Source organism: Equus caballus, chromosome 12, assembly GCF_041296265.1.
Source record: "Equus caballus isolate H_3958 breed thoroughbred chromosome 12, TB-T2T, whole genome shotgun sequence".
Classification (NCBI taxonomy): domain Eukaryota; kingdom Metazoa; phylum Chordata; class Mammalia; order Perissodactyla; family Equidae; genus Equus; species Equus caballus.
This window is the reverse complement of record NC_091695.1, coordinates 49,021,705-49,038,329: the sequence shown is the minus strand read 5'-3', so window position 1 is coordinate 49,038,329 and position 16,625 is coordinate 49,021,705. Positions and strand designations below refer to the sequence as shown.

Genomic DNA, 16,625 nt, shown 5'->3' with positions numbered 1-16,625 from the left:
CCCCTAGCGACGCCCCGCCCCCGTGCCGGCTCCTCGGGCGGCCGCGAAGGGCTGGGCTGGGCTGGGCTGGGCTGGGCTCCTGGGGGGCCGCGGAGGGCGGGGCGGCGCTCCCCGGCCTGGATCGGCCTTGGGACACCCACCCTCGGAGCCGGGCGGCCTCGCCCCCGGAGTGATGCGACCCGGAGCCTCGCGATCCCCGACGGGCGCCCCGTCACCTTCCCCTGGGCAATGCGGAGGGGGCTGTAGTCAGGTCAGACCAATGATGGGTGAAACTCCCCCCCCCCCCCCCCCCCCCCGCCCCGGCGGGCAGAGCCGCAGAGTGGGTCGCGCCAGCCCTTGGGCGCTGCAAACCATGAAACGGGCCTTCGCCCCTCCGGACCCTGATTGTGCCGGGCCACTGCTCCCCGCGGGGAGGGCAGTCGGTGGGAGTGGGCTGGGTGCGCGGGCCTGGGCTTGGGTCGCTGCCCCCTGACCCCCGTGGGGCTGCGGGAGCTCTGCCCTGGCCGCGCCCTCCAGGCCCTCGCTCGGGTCAGACGTGCCTGATGGCTGAGCAGGGGCCTGGAGAGGTGGCTGGGGGGTAGGGCCTGCACAGATCCAGAGCCACGAGCATGGAGTTCTTCCTTCCTTGACTGTCAACCCTGAAAAGAAAATGGCCCGTTATTTTTACCAGCAAAATGAGTTTATTCAAGAACAGCTGAGGAATTGCAGTTGGGTACATGAAAACTGTGGTGAACCACGGGCAAGTCCAGAGAGCAAAGGAGAGGGGGCTCGCCTTTATTGGGCAGAAGCGGAAATGAGGGGAGTGCTTTAAATGGAAGATCTGTGGAGGAGAGAGTTGGAGTGGTGGCGACTTCTCCTTGGCTGAGATGTATGTAGCAGCTTCTCATTGGCTGGGTTGTTGCTGGGTGAGGAGGGAATCTTCCTTCCTCCTGCTCCCTGGTGTCAATTAGCTGCTGCAGGGCGCATCTGCATAATAGCTTTTCCTTCTTTGCTTCCTGCCTCCATTTTGAATTAGGTTTTTGTTATCCAAATTTCACACCTTTGATTCTGGGAACCGGCTTCTGGGAATCTGTCCCAAATAAGGAGCTATAGGGCTCAAAAGGTGTCGGGCTTTATGTAGAAAATCAGTCATGGGAAACATAACTGCTGGTTTTTATGAGGTTGCTTGTCTTTCTTTCTTTTTTTTTAATTTATTGATTTATAGGAGATCTTTATATATTCTGGACCAAGTCTTTGTCAGATGTGCAAATATTGCAGACGTTTTCTCCAGATCTGTGGCTTAGCTTTACATTTTCATTTTCTTTCTTTCTTTCTTTCTTTTTTTTTTTGAGGAAGATTAACCCTGAGCTAACATCTGCTGCCAATCCTCCTCTTTTTGCTGAGGAAGACTGGCCCTGAGATGACATCCGTGCCCATCTTCCTCTACTTTATAAGTGGGACACCTGCCACAGCATGGCTTGATAAGCAGTGCCATGTGTGCACCCGGGATCTGAACCTGCGAACCCTGGGCCCCTGAGGTGGAACATGTGAACCTAACCACTGTGCCATGGGCCTGGTCCCTTCATTTTCTTAACAGTATCTTTGATGAGAAGTTTTTAATTTTGATGAAGTTCAGTATATCAATTTTTAATTTTATGGTTAGTGCTTTTTTGTATCTTTTCTAAAAAAAAAATGTGCTTACTCCAAAATGAGAAAAACATTTTCCTGTGGTTTCTTCTAGAAACATTTTAGTTTGGGCCTTTATGTTAGAGACTTGGATGAATCTCAAATTGATTTTGTGTATATTACGAGGTAGAGGTCAAGGGTCATTTTCTCCACTTTTTCCATCTTTGTGGAAGGGATTTTTCTGTCTGTTGGGATGCAAAAATAGAAAATACACTTCACAGGTGAAGATATATACTATTCATCAGGGAAATGCAAATTAAAACCACACTGAGATATCTCTATTCTCTCACTCAAACGGCAAAAATACAAAAAGACTGGGGCCGGCCCGTGGTCAGGTGGTTAAGTTCTTGTGCTCCAATTCGGCAGCCCAGGGTTTCACCAGTTCGAATCCTGGGCACGGACACGGCACCACTCATCAAGCCATGCTGAGGCGGCGTCCCACATGCCGCAACTAGAAGGACCCACAACTGAAATATACAACTGCATACCGGGGGGCTTTGGGGAGAAAAAGGAAAAATAAAATCTTAAAAAAAAAAATACAAAAAGACTGACAACACCAAGTGCTGACGGGGATGTGGAGCAACGGGAACTCTCAGGCCCTGCTGGGGGAAATGCAGGATGGCACGAAATGAACTCTCTGGAAAACAGTTCAGTGTGTTCTCATGAAGTTAAACGTGTACTCACCAGGGGAACCACCTCCTCCACTCCTAGAGAAAAAATGTCCACACAGACATTTGCACACAGATATTCACAGCAGCTTTATTGATAAAAACTCCAAACTAGAAACAATCCAAATGTCCACCAGCAGGAGAACTGGATAAAATGTGGCGGCTCCTTACAGCGTAACCCACTCGGCGATGGAAAGAAGGGGCTATTGGTGCCGTAACAACATGGGTAAATCTCACGAGCACTGTGGTGGATGCAGGAGCCAGACCGCAAGAATACGTACCCTAGATTCCATTTACGCGAAGTTCAAGGACAGGCTGCTTCTTCCATCCTGATACTAATCCCCACAGTGGCTGCCTCTGGGGGAGGCTGGAACCGGCCAGCAAGGGGCAGGAGGGGGCTCCCTGGGGCGGTGCTTCTTTTCTACACCAGAGTTTCAAAGTGTGATCCCGCCGGCAGCACCAGCACCCCCGGGGACTTTTTGAACCGTCGTTCTCCCGCAGGCCCCCGGGCCCACTGAGCCAGAAGGCCTGGAGAAGCCCCACAGCCTGGCCTTTGACGAGCCCGGGATGATTCCGTGCAGGCCAGTGTCTGAGAACCTCAGCTTGTATCTTTATGGGATAACGGCCACTCAGCGTAGACATTTGTCAAAACGCTTCCAAATGTGCATTTCACCGTGTGTGAATTTTACAACAAAGAAATAAGGCAATTACAAATGCAAAACAAAATTCAAACCCTTAAAAACAACACCTGCTGGGCATCCCCTCCTTGTTCTGAATACGCTCGCTGTCCTGGGTGGGAGATGGGACAGATGCAGAAGAACGTGGGGCCGTCAGCGGGGCAGGGCCACCGGCGGCTCAGGCCTGTGTTGGGGGTCTGCTCCCAGGGGCGGGGTTGCTGCTCCCTGTCTCCGGTCTTTTTCCCCAGCTGTGGCAGAAGCAGAAGCCCTGGGGGGAAGGAAATATGCGACTCCAGGGGAAGGACTGGGCTTGTTGGCCTGCAGGAGACCCGTCCTGGCACTGCCCCCGCTGGCACTGGCCCTCCCTTGACCTTGGCAAGGCCAGCGAGGCGCTCAGGACATTTTAGATGCCTGTGGGGTGAGAACAGCTGACCAGTGCTCAGGTCCAACCCCTGGTGCAATTCTCTGAGGCAGGAACTCTCGTGGGCCCATTTCTAAGAGGTGGAGACGGAGGTGCTGGGTCAGCAAGGGAGGAAGGCATCCCGCAGGCCCAGGCTCCGGGGGCTGCGTCGTCTCAGAAGTTGCCTGACCACCTGGGTGGGAGAGGGAGGCGTCGGCGGACTTTGCACCAGCATTCCCGCTGACTCAGGGAACACAGGAAGGAATTGTTTGCTTCCAACCTTGCAGGAAGGGGCTGTGACACCCCCTAGGCCTCCTGGAGGCAACACCTGCTGGTGTTACCAGGCACCCGAATTAAAGAAGGTTGGATGCGTCCGTCAGCAGACCTAAAGCACAGTCCACACAGCTTCCTTTATCCTCAATATGGCTCCCTGGCTTTGCTATCAAAACCTCAAGTCATCACTCAATGCTGTCACTTACAGGAGATGCTGTCCCAGGGACACCTCGGGCCTCACTTCACACATATAATGGCCTTGGGCTACACTGTGGGTCCGAAGATCTCTGGGAAGGCCAGCAGTGCTGGGCCTGGACCGGCTCAGTCCCTGCCCGAGAAATGGTCCATCACGTCCCCGGGCAGGAGGCCGGGAGTGCAGGGGGTGGCGTGATGGCGACCAGGAAGGAGTTGGCTTGCCTGCTGCTGACCCCGTGATCTCAGGGTATCAATGTGCCTCAGGAAAGGGAAGACCCCCTAGGACCCAGAAGGACCCATAAGTTGCTCCATTGCCACATGGACCCTCTAGCGCCAGCCCAGACAGTAGCCTTGAGGGGCCAGCATTTGAAATGTAAGTTTGGGGGAGGAACTGAAGGGATGAAACCAGTCTCAGGTCACGGAAGAAGAGGGGTGGAGGAGGAGAGCTTAGGGGGCTGGGGAGAAGACTCAGGGGCCTGTTGGCCAGCTCTGACCCCATCCAGGTGGGCTTGGGGCTGGGGGCCCAGTGCCTGTGTCACAGCCTGTGCTGCCTGGGCGCCTTCCCAGGAGCCCTTAAGCCCTGACTGGGGCCGCCCAGGCGGTGGACGGCAGGGATGACCCCTTGGCACTCTTGCACAGGCAGCAGGGGACCGCCAGGAACCTCCTGGGCACCCCCTACCCCAGGTGCCCAGTGCTGTACACCCACTCCAGGAATAGGCTGAAGGTCCTGATGGGTCAGCAGGCGAGAAGCTGCCCTGGAAGCAGCAGCATGCAGCGTCCACATGGCTGGGCGTGAGCAGGGAGGACGCCAGGACTCCTCTTCCAGCTGGATCAGGACCATCCTGTGTCCGCGCCAGGCCTGCAGCATCATCCCCCAGGAACCAGGCCAGACAAGCGGAGGCGAAGAGAGGGCGGCAGAAAACAAGATAAATGGCCCAATGGATGCCAGCCCCGGCCGCCAAACACCGGGGGCTGTGGACTGGGCTGGCCCACGATGTGCGTGTGAAGCAGCAGCTCACACAGAGCGTCGCCAAGCCCCTTCTTTCAGCAAACGCTGAGTCCCCGGATGTGGGCTGACTTCGGGGCGTGGACAAGTGAGTGCGCTGGGGCAGAGGCCATCGGAGGTGAAGGGAGGCCGGGAAGGGAGTCAGGGAAGGCCTCACTGAGAAGCTGCCTTTGAGCAGCCTCTAGGGCCTGGGAGAGAGCCACTCAGGCATTACAGACAAAACACCAAGGCCTGTGCAAAGGTCCCGAGGCAGGAGATGCCACACGTCATAGGAACTGTAAAAGATGAAGTCTGGAGGCAACAGGGGACCCCTTGAGGCCATCCAGCAGGGACAAACAGGACAGAACTTAGGTTTGAAAGGGTCCCTCTGGGCGCTGGGTGCTGTCAGACTGAGGGAGCAAGGTGGAAGGAAGCTGGAGGTGGAGAAGGGCCCACTGCTCTCCCCAGGGTGCAGGGACAGTGACCAGAGGGTGGCCGTGAGGTGGCCAGCAGCGTTGGATTTGCTAATGGAATGCCCGTGGACTGGGCAAGAGAGAGAAGAGCCAGGACAGCCAGCTGGCTGGAGTCTCATGGGCTGCAGGGGAGGGAGCAGGTCAGGGGAGGGGGCAGGCGTCTCTGGTTTGGGGTGGATGCACCCCAGAGATGCACATCAGGGGTTGCTGGGGTCTTGAGCTCAGGGTGGGGATCAGCCTGGAGAAGCCCGTCTGAGGGAGAGGCACTGGGTGTGGGGGCATTTGGACCCAGGAGGCTGAAGGGACCACCCAGGGGCGGGGGAGACAGAGAAGGACGGGGGCCAAGGACAAGGTCAGGGCTGGATCAGGGAGTCAGAGAGGAGCTGCCGGAGAGAGAGGAGAATCCCAGGCCTCAGGGGATGAGGGAGGGGGTGCTGCAGGGCCTCGGGTGTGGCCTCTTGGTGAGCCTCACTCCTGACCTTGCCAGGGCGGCCACAGTGTCAGAGGGAGCAGGAAGGACGAGGGGTGGAGCCGGCGCACACGTGGTGCTTGGGGTGGTTTTGCTGTGGAAGGAGCAGGCCTGGCAGCGTGGGAGAACTGACAAGGCGTTTGTGGCCTGTGGCAGAAGAAGAGAGGGGCGTGCTCAGCCTGGTCCTTGGGTGGACAAGGGCTGGGATCCAGGGCAGTCGCGAATGGGTGGCCCCTGTCACCTGGCAGGACGTGGGCGGTGACGGGAGGGAAGGGCAGCAGACCTGGGCACGGACAGGGCAGGTGGGCTGACCGCAGGTGGCACATGGGGAGGCTCCGCTGATCGCTTCTCTTCTTCAGGGATGCGGGAGGAAGCAAGTCCACCAGCTGGCGGAGGGTGGTGGGGTGAGGGGTGGGGGGGGCACTAGGGGAGGGGAGGAGGGGGTGTGAGGCCAGACTTGGGAGAGGGTGGGGCGTGGGCCAGCGCTGTGTGGCTGACCTGGGTGTGGTCACCTGTTCCTCCAGCTCCTCTGGGGGGTGTGGGAGGGCCGGAGGGTGGATTTAACTGCAATGGGGTTTGGCCAGAAGAATGTGACAAGACAGAAAGGGCAGCCATGATGGGAAAGGGCTGAGCTGGGCGAGGAGGGGAGTGTGGACAGCCAGGGAGGCCAGGATGGATGGTTGGTCCTGCGGGGAGGCGTTGTGGCAGGGGCGGGGTGAGTCTGGTGAACATGGAGGCAGGAGGATGGGCCTGAGTGTCTGAGGCAGGTGGTTTAAGGAACCACTCTCATTGGCAATGATAATAGAAGAGAACAACTGTGTAAATTATCTATGCCCGTTTAAGAAATTATCCTAGAAAGGAGCGGCTTAAACCAATAACAAACATTTTCTATTTCTCAGTTTCTGTGGGTCAAGAATCCAGGAACGCAGTGATTTCTTGGATCCGACAACGAAAGCATAGGCAATAAAAGAAAAAACTAGATCAAGGGGACTACATCAAAATTTAAAACTTCTTCATGTCAAAGGACAATCGACAGTGTGAAAAGAGAACCCATGAAATGGGAGAAAATAGTTGCAAATCGTGTATCTGCTAAGGGAATGACGTCCAGAATATGTAAAGAACCCCTGCAACTCAGCTCTGGAACAAACAGCCTGATGCAGAAACCGGCAAAGGACCTGAACAGGTGTTTCTCCAAAGGCAACGCCCACAAGCCCCTGAAAAGGTGCTCAAAGTCACTGGTATGAGGGAAATGCAAGCTGACACCACAGTGAGACGGTGCCTCACACCCATCAGGACGGCTGCTCTCAAAACACGGAAAACGACAAGTGTTTCTTGTTGGAGGATGAGGAGAAATTGGGGTGTTGTGTGCTGTTGGTGGGGATGTGAATTTGTATAGCTGCTGTGGAAAACAGGGTGCAGGTTCCTCCAAAAATTAAACACAGAATTACTGTGTGATCCAGCAATCCTACTTTTGGGTCTTTCCCCAAAAGAAGTGAAAGCAGGGTCTTGATGACATACTGCACACCCGTGTTCACAGCAGCATTGTTCACAACAGCAAAAACGAGGAAGCAACCTCAGTGTCCCTTGATGGATGAATGGCGTTAAAAAGAAAACCACAGGCCCCAAACAATGTTATTTGTGCTAAAGCCCATGACATGAGCCTGGATTTGAGGCCTGATCTAACTGCACTTTCAGCCTCTCCCAGAAACGTCATCTTAATCGACCAGTCTGGAATTTTCTGGTCAACACCAGTCGGGTAATCGCTCACCTGGGCCCTCTTGGCTCCCCAGAAGAAGAGGCATCCATGTGACAAAGCCCCTACCTTTCCTTCCCCCAGGAGACAAGGAGACGCCCTGGCCCCAAGTTAGCCTTCCTTTTCTTTTCTGGGAGCTCCCTGCCCGACCCTCCTTCCTATTGCAGCCTGCAGAGCTCCCTTCTAGTGGCTAGATGAGGTGCTGCCCGATTCAGAGGCGCTTAGTGAAGCCAATTAGAGCTTCCCATTTACTCAGTTGAATTTTGGTTTTAACAATGGACGAGCAAAACGTGGCATATCCATATGTGATGTTGTGATTTATAATAAACATGTATTTGGTGTTCATCTGTGATTCCTGGCTCACGGCTCCCAAAATGCTTGGAAATTCCTGAGCAACAATAACAATGGGAGCATCTTTTGTTAGAATATTTGGTCTCTCATTCTCAGTTCCTCAAATTGCTTCAGAGCCATGAAGGTGACATGGGTGTCTTTTTTTTAAATTATTTTTTATTGTGGTAACATTGGTTTATAACATTATATAAATTTCGAGTGTACATCATTGTTGTGTATATTTTGATTTCTGTGTAGATTACATCATGTTCACCACCCAAAGACTAATTACAATCCATCACCACACATTTACGCCTAATCATCCCTTTCGTCCTGCTGCCTCCCCTCTTCCCCTCTGGTGACCACCAATCCAGTCTCTGTTTCTGTGTGTTTATCTGTCGCTGTTTTAATCTTCTACTTATGAGTCAGATCATATGGTATTTGACTTTCTCCCTCTGACATTTCACCTAACATAAGGTCCATCCCTGTTGTCACGCCAGATTTTATAGCTTCTTATGGCTGAGTCGTACTCGGTTGTGTATATATAGCACATATTCTGTATCCACTCGTCCCTTGATGGCCACCTAGGCTGCTTCCAAGTCTTGGCTGATGAGGATTTTTAGACTGGTTAATTTTAAAACTACAGATGAGAGGCAGGCTCCGAGGAGTGGAATTTGCTTGCCCCTTTGTTGGGAAATATTTACATTTCTAAGGGAAACCTCTATCTGTAAAGATGCCTCCCTCTCTGTGCCAGGAAGAAGGGGGATGGCCTTATCTCTAGAAACTCTTAATGCCAGAGACAAGAATTTAAGTTGGTTGCTGTCTGGCAATCTCATGTAACTGATTTAGGGTGGTGGCTTCTGACCTTTACTTAATCCGATTTGATTCTTGTCTAAAAGTCATGGGATCACCCAATGACCAGACCCCACCTGCACTGATACCATTTTAACTTTTTTTCGTGTTCTTTCCTTTGTCTTGTAAAAAGATGACTCACATACCCATGCCTTATAAAATCAGCCCTAACCCTCAACTCGGGGCAGCAGCAGGAGCTCCTCCTGCCCGTGGGCCCTGTCCCCACGCAGCAGAAGCTCTGACTGCCCATGGGTCCTGTCCCCATGCTATTCTATTCTCTAAATAAAAGAGCACTACTGCCAGATCTTGAGTGTCCAAGAAATCTTTCTTTCGACTCCTCAGCTCACCGACCCTGCATCCTTGGCTATTGTGAATAAGGCTGCGATGAACATAGGCTGCATGTCCTGTCATTCATAACAATCCCCTTTCCACCACAACTGGGTTTCTGTTAGTGAGGTGACTTTTGCAAACCCCCTAAGGATGAGGGCTGGTGGCCAGGGGAACAAACTGTGATTGGAGGGTTGGTGCCTCCATAAAATCCAAACGGAGGGGGGTTCAGAGAGCATCCAGGTTGGTGGACCAGAACGCCAGGCCAGTGCCAGGCCCCAGGGACCCGAACTCCCAGGGACAGAAGCTCCTGCATTTGGGACCCTTCCAGACCTCGGCCTAAGTATCTCTTCATCTGGCTGTCCGTTCATATCCTTTAGTATCCTCTGTAATAAAGTGGTGATCTAGTAAGTGAACTGGCTTCCTGAGTTCTGTGAGCCGCTCCAGCAAATTCCTTCGACCCGAGGCAGGTCGTGGGAGCCTCACACCGCTACCACCTGGGGGAACCTTGAGGACATCACGCCGAGTGAGATGAGCCAGTCACAAAAGGACAAATCCTGCACGATTCCACTCATATGAGGTCCCCAGAGTCGTCAAATCCATAGAGACAGAAAGTAGGGTGGTGGGTGCCGGGGGTCGGGGGAGGCAGGTGGGGAGTGAATGTTTAAAGATTTAATTTTTTTCCTTTTTCTCCCCAAAGCCCCCCCAGTACATAGTTGTACATTCTTCGTTGTGGGTCCTTCTAGTTGTGGCATGTGGGACGCTGCCTCAGCGTGGTTTGATGAGCAGTGCCATGTCCGCGCCCAGGATTGGAACCAACGAAACACTGGGCCGCCTGCAGCGGAGCACGCGAACTTAACCACTCGGCCACGGGGCCAGCCCCAAGGGAGTGAGTGTTTAATGGGGACAGGGTTTCAGTTTGGGAGGATGGAAAGCTCTGGACATGGGTGGTGGTGATGGTTGCACAAGGCGAATGTGCTGTGGGGGATCAGAATTTGCCATCCCAAAATGTGTCTCTTTGCCCTGATTATTTTTAAGAACAAAAAGCTCTGAAAGAAACTTTGACCTTCCCCCTAACTGCCTAAAAGAATTTAAGGCAGAAGGCCTGTCCCCAGGACGGGCCATCCCCACACATAGCACTTGGTATCAGTTTACTGTGAAGGTCCTTGCTAAGCCCATTCTTATCTATTAAACATTTCCTTTCCCATCTCCATGAGTTGCCTTCTTCCCCTTTGAAGCCCTAAACCCACCCCCCCCAACATCCTCCTTTGTCTTCAGCTGAAAACGGTATTTAAGGGGGCATTCTGGCCATTCTGGCTGAGTTACCCAGTTTTCCTGGGTTTCTCCCATGTCTACATGGTATAAAGCTTTATTTGATTTTCTCCTGTTATTCTGTTGCAAGTGAATTTAATTCTTAGGCCAGCCAGAAGGACCTAGAGGGCAGAGGAATTGTCGTTCTCCCCTACAGTATTTAATGCCACTGAACTGTACATTTAAAAATGGTTAGGGGCCAGCCCCATGGCGGAGTGGTTAAGTTCACGTGCTCTGCTTTGGCGGCCCAGGGTTTTGCCGGTTTGGATCCTGGGCACGGACATGGCACTGCTCATCAAGCCAGGCTGAGGTGGCGTCCCACATGCCACAACTAGAAGGACCCACAGCTAGAATATACAGCCATGTACTGGGGGGCTTTGGGGAGAAGAAGGAAAATAAAAGTAAAAAATCCTTTGAAAAATGGTTAAAATGATAACCTTAATGTTATGTCGATCTTACCACAATTTAAAAAAGGAAGCTGAGAGTGGCCCAGCTGGGTGGCCCTGGCTTGGGTCCTGAGCTGCCGTCAGCTTCTTGGCCAGGGCTGCTTCATCTGAGGGCTTGACCGGGAAGGGAGGAGCTCTTCCACACTGTCCCACCACAGGGCAGTGGCAGGAAGTCCCTGTTTGCAGCCACGTGGGCCTCTCCCTGTGTGGTCTGCCCGCACGGGTGGTCTGGCACCTGTCTGGTTTGCAGCCTTGGGTGGTGGCAGGTGAGACTTACGTTAACTTCCTCTTACATAGAGTTTTTAACTTCCTGTTTAAAAACACACGCAATGACCACGAACAACATTCTGGGGGATGTGCACAGGTTGTAAACGTGGAAACGTGTTCATTGGCAGGAGGAATCCCAAGTTCAGAACAGCGATTACTTTTGGGGAGTAGGCGCGGAGACGACCGGGAGGGTCCCGGGGATTTGATTTCATAGGTTGGGGGGTGAGTATTCGATCATTCACAGGACTGCGCATTACCTATTAATTTCTCTCTCTTTTTAAAATTTCTACTTTTATTCCCTTTTAGATCCATTCCCTGCCCCTAAATTACTCTTCTAAGGCCTTTGTTTGCACAAGTTCTTGAAAAATGCATTTGTTCCTAATACTTGATTTTCTTCTTTTTCGTGTCCATATGTTCTAACTCACAGAACCTGTATGGCCCGCCTCCCGCTCTTCCCCCTTTTCCCTCAGCACCTTTTCTCCCACCGGCGCCTGGCTCTCCGGCAGCATCAGACCCCTCCCTGTGGACCCGCCCCAGGAGCAGGCCTGCAGGTGGGGGCGGGACAAGCAGACCTCTGGTGACTCAGTCCCACACAGCTCGCTGTACCTTGCCCCCACTGTCCCCACGCCTGCCGACCCTGGGTGCTAGCCAGCTTTCTACATCTGCCATCCCAAGAGGTGAAAAGAGTTCTTTCCTTTCTCTGATGATGGAGTTTGAACATCTCCTCCAGGACCAGCTGGACCTGTGGGTTCCCCTATGACCTCCCCATTCGCAGCTTTGTCCACTTTCCACGGGGATTGCTGGCGCTGCGTCCTGTCCATCCGCAGGAGTTCTCTTGGTGGCTTCTACAGGAGCCATTCTCAAACCTTTGTGCCTCAGGGCAGTTTTACATGCTTCAAAATTATTGAGAGCCCCAAAGCGCTTTTGTTAGTGGGTTATCTCTGTCAGTATTTACTGTATGAGAAAATAAAACTGAAAATTCACAACATGCCTTGATTCTTCCTTTCACAACAGCAGTGACAGACCGCTGACGAAGCCATGGGCACCACACAGTTTACCAGCCCCTCACGGACCAGGAAGCGCCCCAGGCAGACGAAGTTGCAGGTGCCTCATTTGTTTGGGGAACTTCCTGAAAGCAATTGCTTAGGACCTGGAGGCACAGAGCTCAGCCAGGCTCCTGGGGTCTCTAAACTCACTTCCTATCCTTTATGTGCCCACCAACCCTGAACGAATCATGTCTCAAACTCGCCCAATCCTAATCTAGCCTCCAAAAGACCCGCTTAATCCAGACCCCAAAACCTCACACACACCCCACGCTTGCCCCCGCCCCCTCAGACCCTGCTGAGACTCTCAAGGTAGGTGAGCCGACACAGCCTTATCAACATGTCACTTGGTGGCATTTTGGGGAGCTAGCATTCAACATATAAAGAGCACATTTCTATGGAAAAGAATTATTTTTAAAAATACGGCAAGAACAGTGCCCGGCGGGCAGCTGGATCTCGTCGCTGGGCTGCCTTCAGTCTCTGGGGAGACTATGTACATCGTTTTGGTTGAGGTGTACGGAGAAAATCCTGCTTCACACGGATTCTACGGTAGTCAGAAAAGGCAGGGGCACGTAAATAGCCTTTTTGGATAATTGTGGGCTGTCTCCTTTGATATGACAGTGAACCCCAACAAGAGGCAGTTTCTTAAGGTGCGCTGCGATCTGGAACGTGAGCCCAACCAGTCCCCTCTCCGCCCTCGGTCCATCTTGCTCTGTCCTGATTCCGGGACAGCCTGCCTTGGTCGCGTGGAAAGCAAGGTTCACAGAGTTTCACAGATCTCCCACAGGCCGACTCGTCCCATGTCCAACACGGCACCCTCACCACGTGCTCCTCAGACAGGCCTTCAGGGCGGGAAGCTGTCTCGCTTACTGTGGGCAGCGTCCAGAATTCTCATCTCCACTTGAAAGCTAGAATTTACCACGGCAACGAAGACTGTCCCTTGTTTTCCTTGAAGTGACAGGGTCCCTCATTCACTTTGGAGAAAACGTCTGCCCAGATCCCAGGCCTGAACAACCACAGCCCGTCGGTCAGTGGTTCTTTCAAGCCGCCAGTTCAGCTCACACCTGGACATCACGGGAGGGCACTTCCTGGGCGGCATCGGCCCTCAGAGCGAGCAGGACGCTGGTGTGACATCCCATTCCTCACCCTCTGGGGCTGAGACTAGATTCAGTTAAATTAGAAATGTTTGCTGATTCACCCTGGACGTCCCTAATTGACTCTGCACTTCTTTCCATGGGGAGTGAGGGGAGGAGGGAGCCCCGCCCCGGCAGGCCCCCCAGGATCCTTGCTAAGGAGCCAACAGCTTTGCCCACTATGGCTTTTGCACCATCTGTGCAAACAAGAGCCCAGTGAAAAAGGCAAATCACTTTATATTAGTTTCCTGGAGCTGCCGTGGGAAATTACCGGAAACTGTATGACTTAAACACCAGGACTTTGTTGTCTCCCAGTCCTGGAGGCTGCAAGTATGAAATCAAGGGGTGGTTCCCGCTGAGGCTTCGAGGGAGAGTCTGCTCCAGGCCTCCTCCCCAGCTTCTGAGGGTCTGCAGGCTGTCTTTGGTGCTCCTTGTCTTGTAGATGCATCACCCCCACCTCTGCCTCCCTCTCCACGAGACATTCTCTTTGTGTGTGCATGTCTCTAAGTTTCCTTATTATAAGGACACCCAAGTTGGATTAGGGCCTACCCTAATGACCTCATCTTATAAGAATTTTGCCAGCCTGTAACACACTTCCATGTTGTCATGAAACTAGTTTGGAGCTCAGGGCCCCTAAGGGCCCCTTAGACCCCACCTGGAGAGCTGTGGTCCAGGGTGTCTGCTCCTTCTGGCTTAGCTACTGAGAATGTTTACTGCAGCCAGCAGCTTCCGGTGGCCCCTTGGTGAATGAACGCACGTCCTTGATTTTGATGAAGTCAAACTCATCCACTCATTTTGAAGTTTTGTGCAGAAAATTGCTTGTTGACTTTATCACAAAGACCATTTCCACATTTCCTCCTACAACGTCGGTGCCCCTCCCATTAGTCTGGCACTTCCACCCTTCATCCACCTTTGAGGCTTTGGTGGGGGTCCTGTTTACCTTTCTCCAAGCATAGAGCTGGGTCCTCAGCACCAGCCTCGCCTGGGAGCCCGTCCCTGCTGCTGCCGCCCCTGCCTCGCGCCAACCCCTCCAGGTAAAGGTGTACTTCCTGCCTCCATTCTGTTCCCGGCAGCTCGATACAGGTGCGAGGGACATCTCACCTCTGTGCTATTCCATGCATCAACCTCTTGGTAAATCAAATATTTTGAAGAAGTTACAAAGAAAGGAATAAGAAAAAGCTCTTCCTAAACAGCATGGGGAGCCCCTCTCAGCTCCCGGCCGGGCCTGAGTGGGTTTGGGGGCCGAGGCCAGCTGTGGGGGAGGGGAGGACAAGGACTAGAGCCATGCTGGTCGGGGGAGGGCCACAAAGGCGTGCCTGTCCCCAAGACAGAGACGGGCCTTGTTCCTGGGGACGCTTGCTGGCGGCACAGCTGGGCACAGAGCAGCACCCCCCTCGCTGACTGGGACGTTCTCCGCTCGGCCCCTGGTCAGCCCTCTGCAGACCTGGCCTCCACTGGGGCTGGCGCCACCACAGCCTCCCTCTCCCCTGCTTGACAGCCTGGCATGGGAGGAGGGGATGTAGGTTGGGGACATGAATCCGGCCAAGTGGCATTGGAACTCAGGCCCCTCCCACGCACTGGGGCTCAGGTCAGGTGATGTGGTCCCCCTGTGCCTTGTTCCTTGTCCTCGCCTACTTCCTGGGCACTGAGATGACCAGGATGTCAGGGAGGGTACACTCAGTCACCCCGAATCTGGGGACCTGCGTAGTGCTACCCTCAGGGCAGAAAGCAGAGTAACTCCTCACGCCGACCCTGATGACCTTGAGCCCCTCACATTCGCCAGCTCTGGGGAACATCCCAGGAAGGGGTGGGGAAGGCCCTTCCAGGAGCCCAGAGGCAGCTCAGGCAGGGGTGCTTCCAGGAGACAGGCGGGAAAGCCAAGGCCTGGAACACTAGAGTGTGGGGAGTAGGGGCTTGGGGCCGTGGGGCTGGGGGCTCCTCAGGCTGTCCAGGAAGCAGAGTGAGGACAGCGGTGGACAGAGCAGGTGGTAGGCTGTGGTAGGTTCTGAGGCTCCCAAGAGATAAGTGACCCAGTCTGGAGGGAGGCAGTGTCCCCCAAAGACCAGAGCATCCTGGGAAGGTGGAGCCCTGCTGGTGGGGGTGGGGCTGGGCTGGGGACAGTCCCTCTGACCTCTGGTTCTAGTTTGGGCATCCTTGGGCCAGCAGAACCCGCGTTCAAAGCACGTAGAGCTGGGGGTGCCTGTCCCGTCTCCACATGGAGGGGCTCAGGAGCGTAGGACTGGTCAGGGTGGCCGGGTCAGGGTGCTCATCCTTCCCAGCAGTTCCAGTTTCGGACCTATGGGATCTGTGGGTTTCTGGAGCCAGAACCGACGCCCTCATACCTCCCTTTCCCCCTTGGGCCCCATCTCCCCGTCTGTAGGGTCCTGCTCAGGCCTAGGAGGGAGGACCCTCCTTTCCCAGGGAGAGGGGGCCATGGTGGTCAAATTCCGGAGGTGGCTCACAGGGCATGACACCCCCAACTCCCCTTGACTGAGCCCTGCTGGACAGACTCGGCCCAGTGTGGCCTGTCCCAGCTGAGACTCGGGGCTCCCCAGGCCTGGCTCAGTGGTGGACCAGCTGAGTGACAGCCCTCCCCACCCCGCCCTGCTGGGAACAACCTGGCCTCTGCATCTGAACCCCTCGCAGTCACCCCTGCCCATCAGGAGGGGACACCAGGACTGAGCCCACGGGACACCCTGACCCAGGACTGGTCTGCTGGCTGCTTTGGGGACTTGCAGGTCAAGACTCCCCTATCTGGCCAGGTGCTAGGGTGCCTCCTGGCCGCAATGCCCCGCAGCATGCAGAGCCGCCAGCAGAGGGCGCCAGAGCCTCCTCTGAGAGTCAGGGGTGGGGCCCAGGTGAGCTGGGGGTGGCGCTGGCCCGGTGTTCAGGTGCTGCTCAAGGTTACCCCTTGAACCGCCCTATCCCAGCTGACTGTCAGCCCAGCGGCCACCCCACACCCTCTCCTTGGGCTCAGCTCTCCAAACCCAGTTTCCGCCTTGCCCTCTGACTCATGCCTCCTCCCTGGTGGCCCTGCCTGTCAGGCAGACCTGGCTCCACACCATTCCCACAGTTCAGGCCTTCCGGACACCTGGCCTGGGAGACCACAGCAAGGAGCGTGGGCAGGGCCCCCCTCAGCCCCTCACCTCCTAGGAGCGTCCTCCAGGCTCTCAGGGACATGTGTGGAGGGGAGGCCCCCACTAGGGTCAGGGGGCGAGCAGCCTTACTTGGACTGTCCATGGCCCGGCCTGGCCATGACCTGCCCTCTGCCCCAGGGCTCTTACTCAGCGTGCAAGCTCAGGTGACCTTTAGGACCCACAGTGACACCACCCCCACCTCCAGGAGACAGACACGTGGC

General features: G+C 54.6%; 2 long non-coding RNA genes across 2 annotated transcripts; both read left to right on the top strand.

The window, feature by feature from the left end:
* Nucleotides 1-58: 58 nt before the first annotated feature.
* Nucleotides 59-12,075, top strand: LOC138916770 (uncharacterized). Its single transcript, XR_011424177.1, has 3 exons — nt 59-250; nt 9,768-9,956; nt 11,519-12,075. It is a non-coding gene; the product is annotated as an uncharacterized lncRNA (long non-coding RNA).
* On the top strand, nt 1,336-9,045 carry LOC111776013 (uncharacterized). Its single transcript, XR_002812050.2, has 2 exons — nt 1,336-4,972; nt 6,705-9,045. It is a non-coding gene; the product is annotated as an uncharacterized lncRNA (long non-coding RNA).
* Nucleotides 12,076-16,625: the final 4,550 nt, after the last annotated feature.